The sequence below is a fragment of the Brachycentrus maculatus genome, unplaced genomic scaffold (genome assembly GCF_059751285.1).
Source record: "Brachycentrus maculatus isolate JH-2025_06_01 unplaced genomic scaffold, ASM5975128v1 h1tg000297l, whole genome shotgun sequence".
Taxonomy (NCBI): Eukaryota; Metazoa; Arthropoda; class Insecta; order Trichoptera; family Brachycentridae; genus Brachycentrus; species Brachycentrus maculatus.
Genome location: NW_028281048.1, coordinates 1,465,858 through 1,481,304, shown reverse-complemented (window position 1 = coordinate 1,481,304; position 15,447 = coordinate 1,465,858). Strand labels below are relative to the sequence as shown.

The 15,447-nt window shown below is 33.2% G+C and overlaps 1 protein-coding gene across 2 annotated transcripts in view; it reads left to right on the top strand.

Annotated features, from left to right (window-relative positions):
* Nucleotides 1-4,449: 4,449 nt before the first annotated feature.
* Nucleotides 4,450-15,447, top strand: part of LOC148304947 (protein N-terminal asparagine amidohydrolase-like) — a 191,251-nt gene continuing 180,253 nt past the window's right edge. The window contains exon 1 of one of the 2 annotated variants that reach the window (XM_088267509.1): nucleotides 4,450-4,615. The gene's annotated coding sequence lies outside the window, so the exon portion shown is untranslated. Of the gene's footprint in view, nucleotides 4,651-15,447 lie in introns of both variants that reach the window. The other variant, XM_088267510.1, reaches the window with a different exon arrangement.

Sequence of the window (15,447 nt, the reverse complement as noted above, 5' to 3'; positions counted from 1 at the left end):
CCACAACCAGTTTTATCATGAAATTGGAGCTATTTATCAGGTTTTAACCTGTCCGGGAGTGAGTTTCTACGGACAAAACTGTATCTGTGGATTAAATTATTTTTTTACTATTTTTTTTTAAACTTTTTATAATTTTATATCTTAGTCGATGGTATAAGAAAGATATTTTCTTGAATAAAAAAAACACTGGTAAACATGATTTATATTAAAGTTATCGCAACATCGATAAATCATGTTTTGATATAAATAATGTCGTAAATCATGCTTTGTATCGGCCGTACATGTACGGCCGTACTCCTTTGAGGAAAGTTTAATATGGCCGTACATGCACGGCTATATTCCCGGACAGGTTTAGGAAAGCCAACTAATGTTTTGACTTAATCATTTATTTACTTTCAGCACTTCATTTAGACTTATTACGACTACTTATTAAGAAATATTCGTAAAAACGAATAAATGAATCTTTGGCTAGTAATTTTAAATTAAATTTACAATAAACTTTAGCTAATAAGAAAGATTTATCGACATCAAAGCGTTTTGTTAGAACTACTCAAATATTTTTTTAAAATTATAACTGTCGATGGGATCCGTTAAGTTTAAAAAAATCTTTATATGAAACTTCTTCCTTAATTGGCGGGCTCATTGCGGCGAAGTAATATCTATCAACTAATAAACAACAGACTAGTGTGAATGACCAAAGTAGTAGCTGTTTTACATTAAAAAAAATACGTAAGTACTTGAATTCTTGATAACACCTGTTCACAAAATATTCAATTGAACACATTTTTGTAGTATTATTATTATTTTTTTATATATTTTATTTTTTGACATCACATCAAAGATGAAAAATAAAATGGTCACTGGTCTGGGCATTTACATTTTTGTAGGTCTAAGGTAAACATTAATAAAAGAAAACTCAATTTGTGATTGTGTGGGTTTTATTTCAAAGAATGTGCATTCTTTTTTACATTATTCTAAGATTTTATCATGGTAAAGAGTTTTCATTTATAAAAAAAATCAGAGTACAAAAAATGTCCAGTCCACATGTTTTAAAGTCTTCGGGCTGGCATAGAGTGCGCCAATTTTTTAGAATTTCCCGCGTTTGACCGATTGTCAGACTGGTTCCAGATATTATAAAAAGTGACAAGAAATTTCGTTGACGTGTTACTTTTTCATGAATGAGAGCGTAATATGGAATATAATAGATATCATGTGAATACAGCTGATGGTAGAATATTGTATTGAAAATAGGCTTAAGGGGTAAGGCAAACGGACCAAATGCATCTCTGTCAGACGGTAGGAATATCTAATTTAACATACTCAACATATAAAGGATTGTGTAAGAATCTTTTTGTGTTTATAACAGCCGACATAATTAATATTTTCTTTTGGAAAATTAGCCTGCGAAAAAACGTTATTTTCGTAAGTTGGCAATGAATGACGTCACAGAAATGATGGTTATTTTAATGTTGGTGTCATTGCTTAATTATTGGCGGCTCTATTTGTTGATGTCTATGGTCCCCCCTCCCCGCATATTTGTATAACACAAATGGTAGTGTAGTGGTAAACAAACAATCCACACTACTACTATTACAGCTCTATATACCATAGACAATAAACCATATGACGTCATAAAACGTTCGATGACGTATACGAAGGCACGTTTTTCGTTTTATTCAAATATCTAAAGTTTAAACCTTCATATCTCCCTTAGTTCTCTACAGATTAAAAAAGAATGATACCGATAGTCTTGTGATTTTTCATATTAATTTATTAGGCAATAATCACACATTGTGATATTTATCCATTGCCAGACCACGCCGTATCATATTGTACCATAGAGTGAAAATCGTTTAAAACGAAACCAAAAAAGGATGAAATTTAATTTCGAATTACTGAGATAATAAAAAAAGTAACGTCACGTCGCTTCCCGTCACGCCGCTTCCCCACAGGGGTACGCAAAGGGAATATAACACCACACTACTCTGTCCTTGCAAACATTATTCGGCTCTTCCGCATTCTTGTATCTCCTCACGCCATACCCGCCAATTATTTCGACTTCTGACCTGACTACTTTCAAATATTTGGCACACCTGATCATGCCATGTTTTCCTTGGTCTCCCACTGCTCCTTTTTCCTTGGCATTTCAAGTATTTCATGAGATTAGGACGCTAAAGTAATATGCGCATTTCTCTTCGCCTACATATGTATATACTCAAATATTTTAGAGTCTTGAAAGTGGTCAGGTCAGGAATAATTGGCGGGTATGTATGAGGAGATGCACTAATGTGGAAGAGGCGAATATTGTTTGCAAAGGCAAATAGGTGTGATGTTATATTCTCTCTGCCTACCCTGCGGAGAAGCGGCGTGTTGGTTAGTTCGTTATTGGTGACCGTACTGTAATTTTTTTTTTAAAACTAGTGAATTGTTTTAAGAAATTATTACGAAGTGTTTATAGGAGATTTTTTTTCTAGAAAATGATAAAGTACCTACTCTAAAATCAAAGAAATGTGTATGTTTAAAAATCAGTATAAGCATCATCGATATGGTAGCAAAAGTGTCACTGAGGTATTCCTGAGATATTTTGCATGAAACGTCATAGACGTTCTGGCTCTATAACCAACATTTTTTTCATATACATATTATAAGATGTATGCCTAGCTTTATAAATATATTCATAACAGACTTCAAAGAAAACATTTAATGTCAAGGTTATTATGTTTGACCTCAGATATTTTTGCGGAAGTCTCCTACTTTCCGCGGTAATTTTATACATTTTCTATCGCTTGTTACTCAGCATTGTGCAGTATGTTAGACCTATATTCTACCACTGTGTACCTACGTACACAGTGGTGAAATATTGAAATGCAGATTTATATTAATAAATAAAAATAAACAAACTAACTAACCCAACCATCACGCCGCTTCCTCGCAGTAGGCCACACCGCGAACAATCTTCGACTCTTCCACATTCATTCATCTCCTCATACATGTTAAAAACTTCAAATCCTTATCCGCAGCCGATGGTGCATAGGGCTCTCCATCATATAAACACAGTGTTATCTCGATCGTTAACATATGAAGGAAAGGTGATCACCCTCCTTCAGGTACCAGCCCAGGGTAATATTAAATAAAAATTAGAGTATAAATTCATTAACGTTTATTTCCACCCCCCCCCCTCCCGGACTTTGAACCCGGACCCTCCAGCACGGTAGCTTAGCACGCTAACCATTACACCACGGAGGCGGACAATCCTCATACATAGCCGCCGATTATTCCGACTCCTGACCTGACCACTTTCAAATATTTAAAATACTAGAAAATGCCAAGTTTTCCTCTGCTTCTATTACCAACTGCTTTCGCCTCATATATTTGTTTTACAGTTCTTTTTTCACTCATTCGTTCTACATGCCTTAACTATATCAACACTTCTTTCTTAATTTTAATCGATAACGCTTATCTTAGCCTTGTATTCTTCCCTTATACCACCATTCGAACATCTATCACGCACTCATTCGTCTGATGGATCGCATTTCGATTGCGTTCTACCATTTCACAATACATATGTAGGTGTTTGACTGTTCAAGAATTAGCTTTTGAGAAAAGTAATAATTTTATTTGGTTTCCTGACAATCAGATTAAATGAAAGTACAGACGTGTATTTTATAAACACAAAATACATACCCATATATCTATAATAGTATATAAATAAATTTCTATCCTAGGAATTTGGAAAAAAATCGTATATAAGCATTTTGATAGGTTTTAAATCAGACAAAGGATTAAAAACTCCCACATTCCAACATAAATGGCTCTTGTGAACTTACATGTACTGGGTCACGATATTGATCAATATATGTATATAGGAGTTATAAAAATTTAAGTAGTGTGGTTGTCAATCATGGGTACAATTAGTGAATGTTACACTTATGTAAAGTGGATCACTTAACCAGCCTATGACAGGTCGTAGGCTCAGTAAATGCCCAGTCTTCCATATTTTTTTTCATCTTTGTTGAGATGTAAAATTGTAAACATCAATAAATTTTAATGAAAAAAAATATATTATTCGTGAGAATATTTTGTTATTGTTTGTTTTTTGCTAAGTTAAATCTAACAGGGTATATAGAATAACAATTTTTTATTTGAAACTATTAATTAAATTAATTTTGCTGTACAGGATTTTTGAATATAAAAAGAAATTATTTTGGAGGCCTGAAATGAATTTTACATTTTCTCATTAAAAAAATTATTTCAGGTTACGAACAGTTGGATGAGACGAATTAAATTCGTATTCCGAAGTTTTTCTATTACAGTAGTTGTAATTATTTATAAAAATAGCCTATGGTAAAAATTGTGTGGGGTAAAACGCCACGTGTTGTAATTTTTCCTAAATAACTTACCATTTTAGTATCTCGTATTGTCCGCTAGATGTCATTACTGATACGTTTTGGAGATCTCGCGATGACAGCTAAGGTGTTTTTTGTGTTGACATTCCTTGTGTCAGCTGCTATCCAGTTTGTGTTTTGAGGTTATTTTTTTGTTTGAAAACTATTAAATTGCTCGTAATCCTAGATTTCTGTGTGAAAACTAAGTGTGTATATCGAGAACTCATTTTGTAAGTCATTTCACAGATTTTTTGCATGATAAAAGGTAATATACGTCTTAAAATTAAATGTATGTATCTTGGTATTGTTACATTTGCACAATAGTATTAATGGAGTGTTGACTTTATTGTTTTATTATAGAGATTCCTTAAATATTCAACTGCTTAATGCAATTATTTAAATTGTAATTTATGTAAATTAATATGATGTAGATTTAGACAATGGGTTTATTGGTTGCTAGTAGCAACTAGCTACACTTTTCTTGATGTTCATCAATTGTTTTTTTTGTTGTTTGATTGAAATAATATTTGTAAACAAATTGAATATTTTTTTAAATACTCAAATAAAATATTTTTTAAACAACTTTGTGAATTAAGACATCAGAAAGTTTCTTCGATTCGTTAATATTAAGCTAATGAAATTAGCTAATTATAAAGGTTTATATTGACTACCTTATAAAGGTTTATTTTGCAATTTTTGTATCTTATCGACATTTTTTATCGTTTACCTTTCTGAATAATGATAATATTTATTCTGGCTTGACTAAGCAGTGGGTGCAATACTTTGCCATATTTTGTTTATAACTACATAGTGTTATAAAATGAAATTTTATTAAAAATTTATATTGTAAATAACATAATGATTCTGTAGAGATGAAGTAAGCTTGCTAGCAAAAGTAACATTAATATGGCTTTCATCTTTCTTTTAAACATTATATTTATCAACTCATTCTCTGTTATTCCTATTTTCTTTTAAAATGAACTATCTTTCACTGGAAAATATGCATTCTTATTTATTTTACTGTATTTCATTTTCTTTATAATATAAGACATTGTTCGTACATAATAATAACCCAAGTATTGTGATTCTTAAACCACATTCTTTTATATTATAACACATTCTCTGTGTGAAATGCTTAAAAGCGTCTTTTTTTCATACTGTTAATAGAGAGCGGGAGACACTTAATTTGCTTACTTTTGGTAGAGCGCGCAAGATGACAAAAAACATTGTACAGATTAGAATTGGGTTTGAGGTTACTTATGATTAGGTTTCTTGTAATAAGTGTATGAGTGGTGGTATGGACATGTGGAGCGAATGGATTGCGAGAGAATGAATAAGAAAATATATGTGGCGAATGTGAGAGGGAAAACAGAACGAGGACGACCGAAAAAGACTTGGCACAATCAGATCAATCAGAACCTAAAATCTGGCGGTGTCAAAAGTCTGCATAATCGGAGGGCATGTATGACTAGATGTATGAATGTGAAGGAGGCGAGGAGTGTATGTCAGGGTGTGGCGTACCATCCTCTCTGCCTACCCCTGCAGAAAACGGCGTGATGGTAGTAGTAGTAGTAGTAGTAGTAGTGATTAGTGTATGATGATAATTAGTATTCTAATTAGGGTCGGGATTGATGAAAAAACCGCCAGACAATAATGTATTAACTGTACAATATTTATTAGATAAGATATTTTTGAGGAAAGCATAACTTATCTTATAACCCTTATCAAGCTTTGTATGAAAGTGCTGAACGACAGACCAGTAGACAAGTAAACCAAAGTGTCCAAATATCTAAATGTGGAGATATACTATCAAACATATTGCCTATACATAATTCTTTAATTAATGTGATGTAAAAATGAGTTCAATAATCTTTTAACTGATAAAAATGTAAGAATAAACTGAATAATATCATATTATTTTTTGACATCTCATCAAAGATGAAGAAGAATATGGAAATCTGGGCATTTACGGGGCTTACGACCGTCATAGGCTGGTTTAAGTGATCACTTTACACACGTGGAACATTCACCAATTCTACCCATTATTGACAACCACACTACTCAAATTCTTGGAAGTTCTATATATATTAACCAATTTAGAAACCTTGTTCATGAATCACTAAAACTTCACTAGAGACATTGGTGAGATGTTAAGAAGCTTTTTACTAAGCAGAAACTCTTATATTAGTATGTGAGATCCGAATCCCGGATTATAATCACACACATGAGAAACGCCGGAAAATACCATTTTCATTTTTATTATTAAGCTTATAATTTGACCAGATGATTTATTTACAACATTTTGAGTGTGTTATATTAGTATGTGAGATCCGAATCCCGGATTATAATCCGGGATTCGGATCTCACATACTAATATAAGAGTTTCTGCTTAGTAAAAAGCTTCTTAACATCTCACCAATAGATGTCTCTAGTGAAGTTTTAGTGATTCATGAACAAGGTTTCTAAATTGGTTAATATATATAGAACTTCCAAGAATTTGAGTAGTGTGGTTGTCAATAATGGGTAGAATTGGTGAATGTTACACGTGTGTAAAGTGATCACTTAAACCAGCCTATGACGGTCGTAAGCCCCGTAAATGCCCAGACTTCCATATTCTTCTTCATCTTTGATGAGATGTCAAAAAATAATATGAAAATAACTCCTGTAATTGGAGATAATTCAGATTTTGTGAACAAGTATTTGGACACACTCAAAATGTTGTGAATAATATCAAGTAATGTTGAGCATAAATTGTTCGAATGGCGCACGGGAGTAGAGAATAGATGTTGATCTGACATTGATGCACTGCAAACATTGATGGCTGCGATGTGTACTTGATATCTCTTTTCACAGATGTCACTTTAAGGTATTAACATAATCATCCTTTGTATTTTTACAGAGTTTGGTATATAAACATATTAAAGTACCTATTTATTTTAAGCATAGTCTATGTTAATCTGAAATACTTATCAATAAATAAGTACTGTAACAATCAATAAACAGCTGAAACATTATTAACTTTTTTTGACTCTCCTTACAACTATTTTCTTCTTTCCCTATCCTTTAACAAAAACATAAAGTTATTATCTTTAGCTGTACCTACAGCTTTAAACCTTAACTTATCACACTGCATATCGCTCACTTCTTTCAACAACGTCATATATATAAAAAAACTTGATTTTTCAGGAGAACGTTTTTAAAGTTTAAGAATACAATAAAATGTATTCAAAATAAATATCTAGCCACTTATTGAACTTTTTACTGTGCAACAGATCTTTTTAGGTAAAACCTGAAGGTTTTTTCTCCATTTGAAAAATATTAAGTTTATTTAAAAAATAATTCAACAATACCTTTTCTTCAAAATGCAAAAACAACACTTTCTGCCCTGTAGCGGGAAAATATTAAGTTAAAAATATGCTGCTTTTGCTGGGATATAGTACATTTTCTGGGCATTTCGAAAACATGCACCACTGAAAATTGACGATTTTTGATATATAACGTTGTTGAAAGGAGTGAGCGATATAAGGAATAACATCTTTCAATATCTTGGTTCTTACAAATTTCGCCCATTGACAAACAAAAATTGCTTGTAGCATCTATTCTGCATAAGGACCGTAGTCCATTTGATCTTCACATTCGTTTGATAATGCCCTAACAAGGCGAAACAATTGTCACAATATAATTTTTTATGTGTTTTTTGTTAATAAAATACAACTTAGTAGACTCAAAAAATCTGTGTTTGATTTAAAATTAATACATAAATTAAAATGGAGTTCTACAAATTAAACGCCAAGTCAATAAATAAATAAATTGAAACAGTCGGTTAAAATCACATGTTAAGGTGGAGACTAACCGGAGCATTTCGTCGTAACATCGCTCGCGGCGAGCATCATCAAGCATCCGAAACTATGGATGGAGCGCTCGGCTCGGTGTACTGACTGCCTGAATGCTCGCATCGTAACGTGTTACGTTACGACGAAATGCTCCGGTCAGTCTCTATCTCTATATTCTAGGATTATTCTTCAGACCAATATTGGAAGGCTCTTTGTGCAATATCGCTTGCGTTGCATTTGTGGTGTTCAACCATTTTAAATGACCAAAGGTTTATAACAACTTTTTTTTAGTTTTAAACTACCGAATAAAAATCATTTTAAAGTTCCTTTACTTCTAATATAGACAATGTCCAGACCATTCTTAGTAGATTTTTTAGACGATATATTTTTAATTCTATCAGACGCTGGAATATTCACTCTATGGATGGTATGTCAATATATAAGTATATGTATCAACTTAGATAAAGGATCTTATTTGTATGGAAGTTTGATCATTACAAGTCTAACGACCTGGCATTTGGTTAGCTTGAGTGATCACTTTATTCACATGTGCAACATTCACCATTCTGCCCATTATTGAACATCCATATTGCATTAAGTTTGAAAGATGTATGGTATATATCGGTAGTGTAAAGGCAAAGGGGTATATCTGTCTCAGACCAAATTTTACAGGAGAACAAAAACAAACTTGTAAAATTAAATATTTTGTTCGGATGGCATATATATACATATCTTAATAAAACTAAATAAGTATTGCAACTACAGCTATATCTTTTTGGCAGATTATGGAATACACTATTTTAGACTTTTTGTGGAACAAACTTTCAAATTCAATTCAAACCCTTATCCGCACCCCAATGGTGCATAGGGCACTGCATTATACAAACACAGTGTTATCTTGATCGTTAACACACGAAGGAAAGGTGATCAGCCCTCCGCTTCAGGTACCAGTCCAGGGTAATATTGAATAAATATAATAGTGAAAAAAATCACTTATATTCATTTGACCCCCCCTGGGAATCGAACCCGGGACCTCCAGAACGGTAGCTGAGCGTGCTTACCATTACACTACGGAGGCGGATAACAAACTTAGGAAATGAAAAATTTAACAGATATACCCGTTTGCCATTACACTACCGGTATGTACTGTTGTTGGATTCCTTTCAAATGTTAGTTGTAATTTTTATTTGATTTATAAATTCGGCTGACGGTGCTGCCATCAACTGAAAATAGCTTTCTCCAATTGGAAAAATGTGAGATTCATGGTGGATGGATGCATGCCAAATTGCTGTGCGCGTCGGTCATATGGGGTTCACGTGTTCGATTGTTCCCACAGTACAAACTTCTGAAATTCGGCTGCCAGCGTTTTTATTGTCTTCGGTTTTATCAAACCTTATTTTGGAATAAAAATCACAATTGTGGAGCGTCGTCTTGGTTTGTAGCGATTGTTTCGTGGTAAAAATTGTACTAAAATGGCGTTTCCAATACGCGCTGTCGTAAGTTCGGAAATTCGTAAAATTTGTATTACGGAGGATATAGTCAGATGGGGAAGACAGCGTAGACGATTCTGGAGTGGTGCAAGAAAATTCAATAGAATGCAAGAAAATAGACTGGCTCGAATTGCTCTTCAAGAGAACCCAGGGGGAAGAAGACCAACTGGAAGACCTACAAAGCGATGGTGTGACAGCTGGCAGTCCACGTCACGAGAGACAATTAACGAAAAAGATAGATCCTCGGATCTATTGAGATGGTGTGCGCACAAAGGACGTAGAGAACCTGATCATATTGTGAACCCAGGCAATCGCCGTGAATCTTTCTCGAACGACATCTAGAGGAAGACCGAAGAATTCATGGATGGTGTAACAAGAAAGAGGTGACGTTGCCTAAGACAGAAAGACCTAAAGCCTGAGGACGAGGAGAACTGACTGAAGTAACGGATAACGGAACAGACATGTCTTCGAAGAAGTAAGAAGAAGAATAAAAAGATCTCCCATGTGTAGTAAGTACATGCAAAGAATGTAGCATCGTGTTATTTCGAAACCGTGTAAAGCAAGAATCCAGGGTTTACATAATACCTATGATGCACTGCCTTCTCAGTCTGGTAACTCGACAATATCGTGTAAGGCAGGGATGCCGAACCTATGGTACGCGTGCCATAGGTGACACGCGAGACGATTTTGCATGGCACGAATGAAGAGAAAAAATTAAATATCATTATACATTTTTTTTTAAGTTTTAGAAATAGTAAAAAAAAATCTAAACACATTTAAATAGAACTGTTTGTACTTTCGTCTATTCAAAGTTACCAGCTATGAATCCGCTTTAAAAAAATTGGGATCTAGCATCCAACAAAAATCTCAAAAATAATAAAGTTTTGAGGGTTCAAAATTTTTCGATTAAATCTATTTTTTATTTATTTATTTTATTTTACCATTAATAAGTACTTAATTATTTTCTCGATGTATGAATGCCGTGTTTATATTCAAAATCTGAAATAACCCAAACATTTAATGCATTTTTATTTCCATTGCATGTGGCACGCGACATATAATATTGAAAAAAAAACACTCAGGCTCAAAAAGGTTCATCATCCCTGGTGTAAGGTGTAATTGTGTATCGGAGAAGAACAATGTATTTCTCAAATTAATGATAAAGGAAGCAGATTTAGTTATATACCGCTTCCCCGTTAGCAATGCGCAGTGCACTCGAGCGCTGCGATGAAAATCCAATTGCAATTTCATGCCATGATTAAGGTTGCATTGACATAATAAGATCTACTTAAGTAATTTATCTTATCCAATTGCTGCTGCGGTAGGGTTGCGTCTTAGTTACAACATTGATCACCCTTTATTCGTAAATAAACAACTTTTGTACCTACTAATGATTAAAGAAAACACTTGTTTTATACCACTTGAGCTTTATTAAAGACTACATGTTTCAGAAGTTTAACTTCCATCATTCAGGTCTGTATAGTAACTAAAATATAAAATATAAAATTGTTCTATAAATAAGGAGAGGGGAAAGTAAGGGGAAGGGGGTTAGTCAAGGGGCCGAGTTTGAAAACAAAGGAAAAATGGAAAGCAAAGGTGAAGAATTTTGAAACAATATATTATTTAATAAATTATTATAAGAATTTAGGTTTTCTTGGATTACACATAAAGGCCAAATTATGAATTATTTAGAAAATTTAGAAATAAAAAAAAACCTAAATTCTAATAATAATTTATTAAATCATATATTGTTTCAAAATTCTTTACCTTTGCCTTCCATTTTTCCTTTGTTTTCAAACTCCGCCCCTTGACTAACCCCCTTCCCCTAACTTTCCCCTCTCCTTATTTATAGAACAATTTTATATTTTAGCTATTGTACAGACCTGAATGATGGAAGTTTAACTTCTGAAACATGTAGTCTATAATAAAACTCAAGTGGTATAAAACAAGTGTTTTCTTTAATCATTGTAACATGTCTTACCACAAAGTTAATGCCGAAACAATAAATAAAATAACTTTTGTACTCGTGAAAATACTTACTGGAATAAGCAATTTCTGTAATGAGTGAAGAATAGTAAAACAAATTTATCAGGCGAACTTGGTTAGTAATAGAATCAAATAAAGACCGAGGAAAACTTGGCATGAACAAGTATTTCAAATACTTGAAAGTGGTCAGGAGTCGGAATAATCGGCGGGTATGTATGAGGAGATGCATGAATGTGGTAGAGGCGAAGATAGTTTGCAAATACACATTGGTGTGGAGTTTTATTATCTGCCTTCCTCTCTGGGGAAGCGGCGCGATCAGTCCAGCGCTTAAGATTCTTGTATATAAGAGTGGAATGTATTTTATAGAAACAGATGATGTAAGTGAGCTGGGCAAAGCTTTACCAATTCCGTCAGCCAAAATTTTACATCTATCTAAATAGCAACAAACATATGGAAGGGATCCAACAACAGTGCATACATATATACGTCGTTCAAAAAATAATGCAGTATGGATGTTTAATAATAGGTGAACGTTACACAAGTGAATAAAGTGATCACTCAAGCCAGCCAAATGCCAGGTCGTAAATCTTGTAATGCTTAAACTTCCATTCGCTTTCGTGTAAAAATGATACATGCTTCATCGCAGTTGAAAAAACTATAATATATATCGACATATCATCCGCAGAATAAATAAATAGAATTAGAATTAGAATTCATTAAAATGCCAACTTAAAATGTAATGTATGAAGTGCTCACTTAATGCCAGCCCTAGAATGGTCAGACTTCCATATTTTTTCGTATAAAAATGATAGATTTGTCCCAGTTGAGACACCTATACTAAATTATTATAGACATTCGTTTGAAAATGCCTTAACTAGGCGAAACAAATGTCACATAATTGAATTTTGGTATTTTTTTTAAAACGATTAAATAAAACTTAGTAGACTAAAAAAAATCAGTGTTTGATTTAACATTTAATACATAAACCTATAATAAAAGTTGAAATTTCACTAACTTAAATTTTCATCATTCGTTTTCGATAAATACGTTTTTTTCATTGTGGTTATTACCCCTTTAGCTGTAAGGCGAGTTCTCAGCTAATTAGCCTGTTATTATATAACATGGTACCTACCTACATACTTGTAGCGGCTGTGCACTTCCTCATGAGCCAAGCTCATCTCGGCTCCCGTAATTCCGACTCCAATCTTGTTGGTTGAACCTAATCACCATTACAAGGCCCCTATATCGCATCATCATCCGATTATTATTACTCTATTTTCTACGATCAAGGGTCTTCGCGTAGTTTATAAGCTAATCCTGTGTAAAAGGATACACAATGACTTCAAGTATTAAAAAGTCTTCAGTGTAAACTCACCCGTGCAATGGCGCATCGTCATAATCATACAAATAAACTGAAATTATTAGCTGAAGCTCGGTACAAAATAAAGAATCCTTAGTAATTTAGGCCAATCAGAAACCCCCGTGTATCTTGCTTAGAGCATGCTACCGTCATAATGCAGCCAATCAGATATCTTTATACATTTGGTAAAATATCTAACGCCATAATTAATTATGCTAATTATATATTTTTACAATATTATATATTACGTCACTACCATAGCACTATGCACACACTTATAACTACATAAAATTTTGATCACATGCGTTTTTGGTCGACCCGAGGACCGACATGCACAAGGGATTGCAGAACAACATGCACTACGGGTTGAGGTCTGACATGCACTATAAATATTGAGAATACTGAAAATCACATTGTAATGCGTTCAGGTTCAATAAATATGAAATTTAATCAAAAATCTAAATTAAAATCACTCAGTTTTCGGGAAGCATTAAAAAATACGCATATTTTTCAGATTACTTGTTCTACCTCTTAACCCTCCCTTCCCGGTGTTGTGTACACATTGCTTCTAAGAACCATCAATATAATAAACACAAGGCTAAGATTTTAGGTTTTCCTCCACAATATATTTACACAATGATTTAAAAAATGATATTAATAATAATCAGAATTTATCGGGTACAACGGAGGTCTTTTTTGAATATCGGAAACAAATTCGCGTATAAACAGCGCGTGAAGAGTGTGCGGGAACCGCGACACTGTATATTCGCGTCTAACTCTTGCATACTTGCACTGTGCAAGCGTGAGGAGCTCAAAGCGTAATGTACTCTGGCTGGCGGCTAGCGGGCTAGCGGGCTAGCGGCACTCGGCAGTCGCTTTTGGGCTTTCGACAAGAGTGGATCTATGCTTGTTCCGTGAGCGTTGCCAGATGTTTTTTTAAAAATGTTGTTAGCATATAATAAATCAAAATTTTTATCATTTTTGACTTTAATTAAAATTGATTGAGGGAGTTAGCTATGAATGTCCGTATTTTTCCGATCTAAAATCGCTAACTTTTGATTGTGTAGTGACTACCCAACACCGGGACGCGCGTTTTTATTTTAGCACCGGAAGGGAAAGGTTTAAACCAACATAATATAAATTAATGTAACATAAATAATGTTAAAATCCAATTTATCCCTTAAAAGTAGAAAGTACCCGGCAGAGTTATAAAAACAGGGTTTAGATTTACCATCATTTCGATGCATCGAATGCATAAACAAGCCTTGGGAAGGTCTAATAACGTATGCAAATCATACAATTTATATGTAAATTGTCCAAGGTTCTAATATATTGACACCTAATATCCGCTGCTGGCTGTTATAACTTCTAAGAACGTTATTCACAAAACTCTCTTGTAGCTGTTTACTTTTATGACGTGCATTAAACAACTTGTTTTATTATTTTGTTTGTATAGTCAGTACTTGCGTATTATACACTGCGTAATTGTTATGTATTACATATCGCTCACTCCTTTCAACAACGTCATAAACAAAAAATACTTGATTTTTCAGGAGATCGTTTTTAAAGTTTAAAAATATAATAAAATGTATTTAAAATAAATATCTAGCCACTCATTGAACTTTTACTGTGCAACTGATTTTTTTAGGTAAAACCTGAATATTTTTTTATTTATTTTATTATTATATATTTAGGATATTTAATAAAAATGAGAAAACATACATTTTCTTCAAAATGCAAAAACAACACTTTCTGCCCCGTAGCGGGTAAATATTAAGTTAAAAATATGCCGCTTTTGCTGGGATATAGTGCATTTTCTGGGCATTCCGAAAACATGAACAACTGAAAATTGACATTTTTGATATATGACGTTGTTGAAAGGAGTGAGCGATATACGATACTAAACTTCGCGTTACATTCGCAAAAACATTGCATTACACCAACGGTTTCCAAACTTCATGTTACGACTCGTCCCAAATTTTTTTTCGCGCCTTCCTCTCTACGTTTTATTTTTTAATAGATATACTAATATAAACACGTTTTAAATAATTACAACTTTTACCAACAAAAAAAATAGGAAATAGTAAACAAACACTGGATGTTTTAATATTAATTTCAAGTAAAAGACGCACCTGAACTTTTTAGGCAATTTTTTAAGAAAAAAGTGCGTCTTATAGTTCTTAAAATACTATTTTTATTAAATTTACACCAAGTTTTTTTGTAGCATTTTTTAAATATATATTTACATATTTCTTTGATTCAAACAGAAAACTTATTTGTACCGATCAAAAATATTTTCAGTCGCAATTCCACGACATTATCAAGTCGAAGGTAGGTAGGTACTTTGCTCTTTAATTTATTGTAAACAGTTACCATTGTTTTTGGTTTTTGTC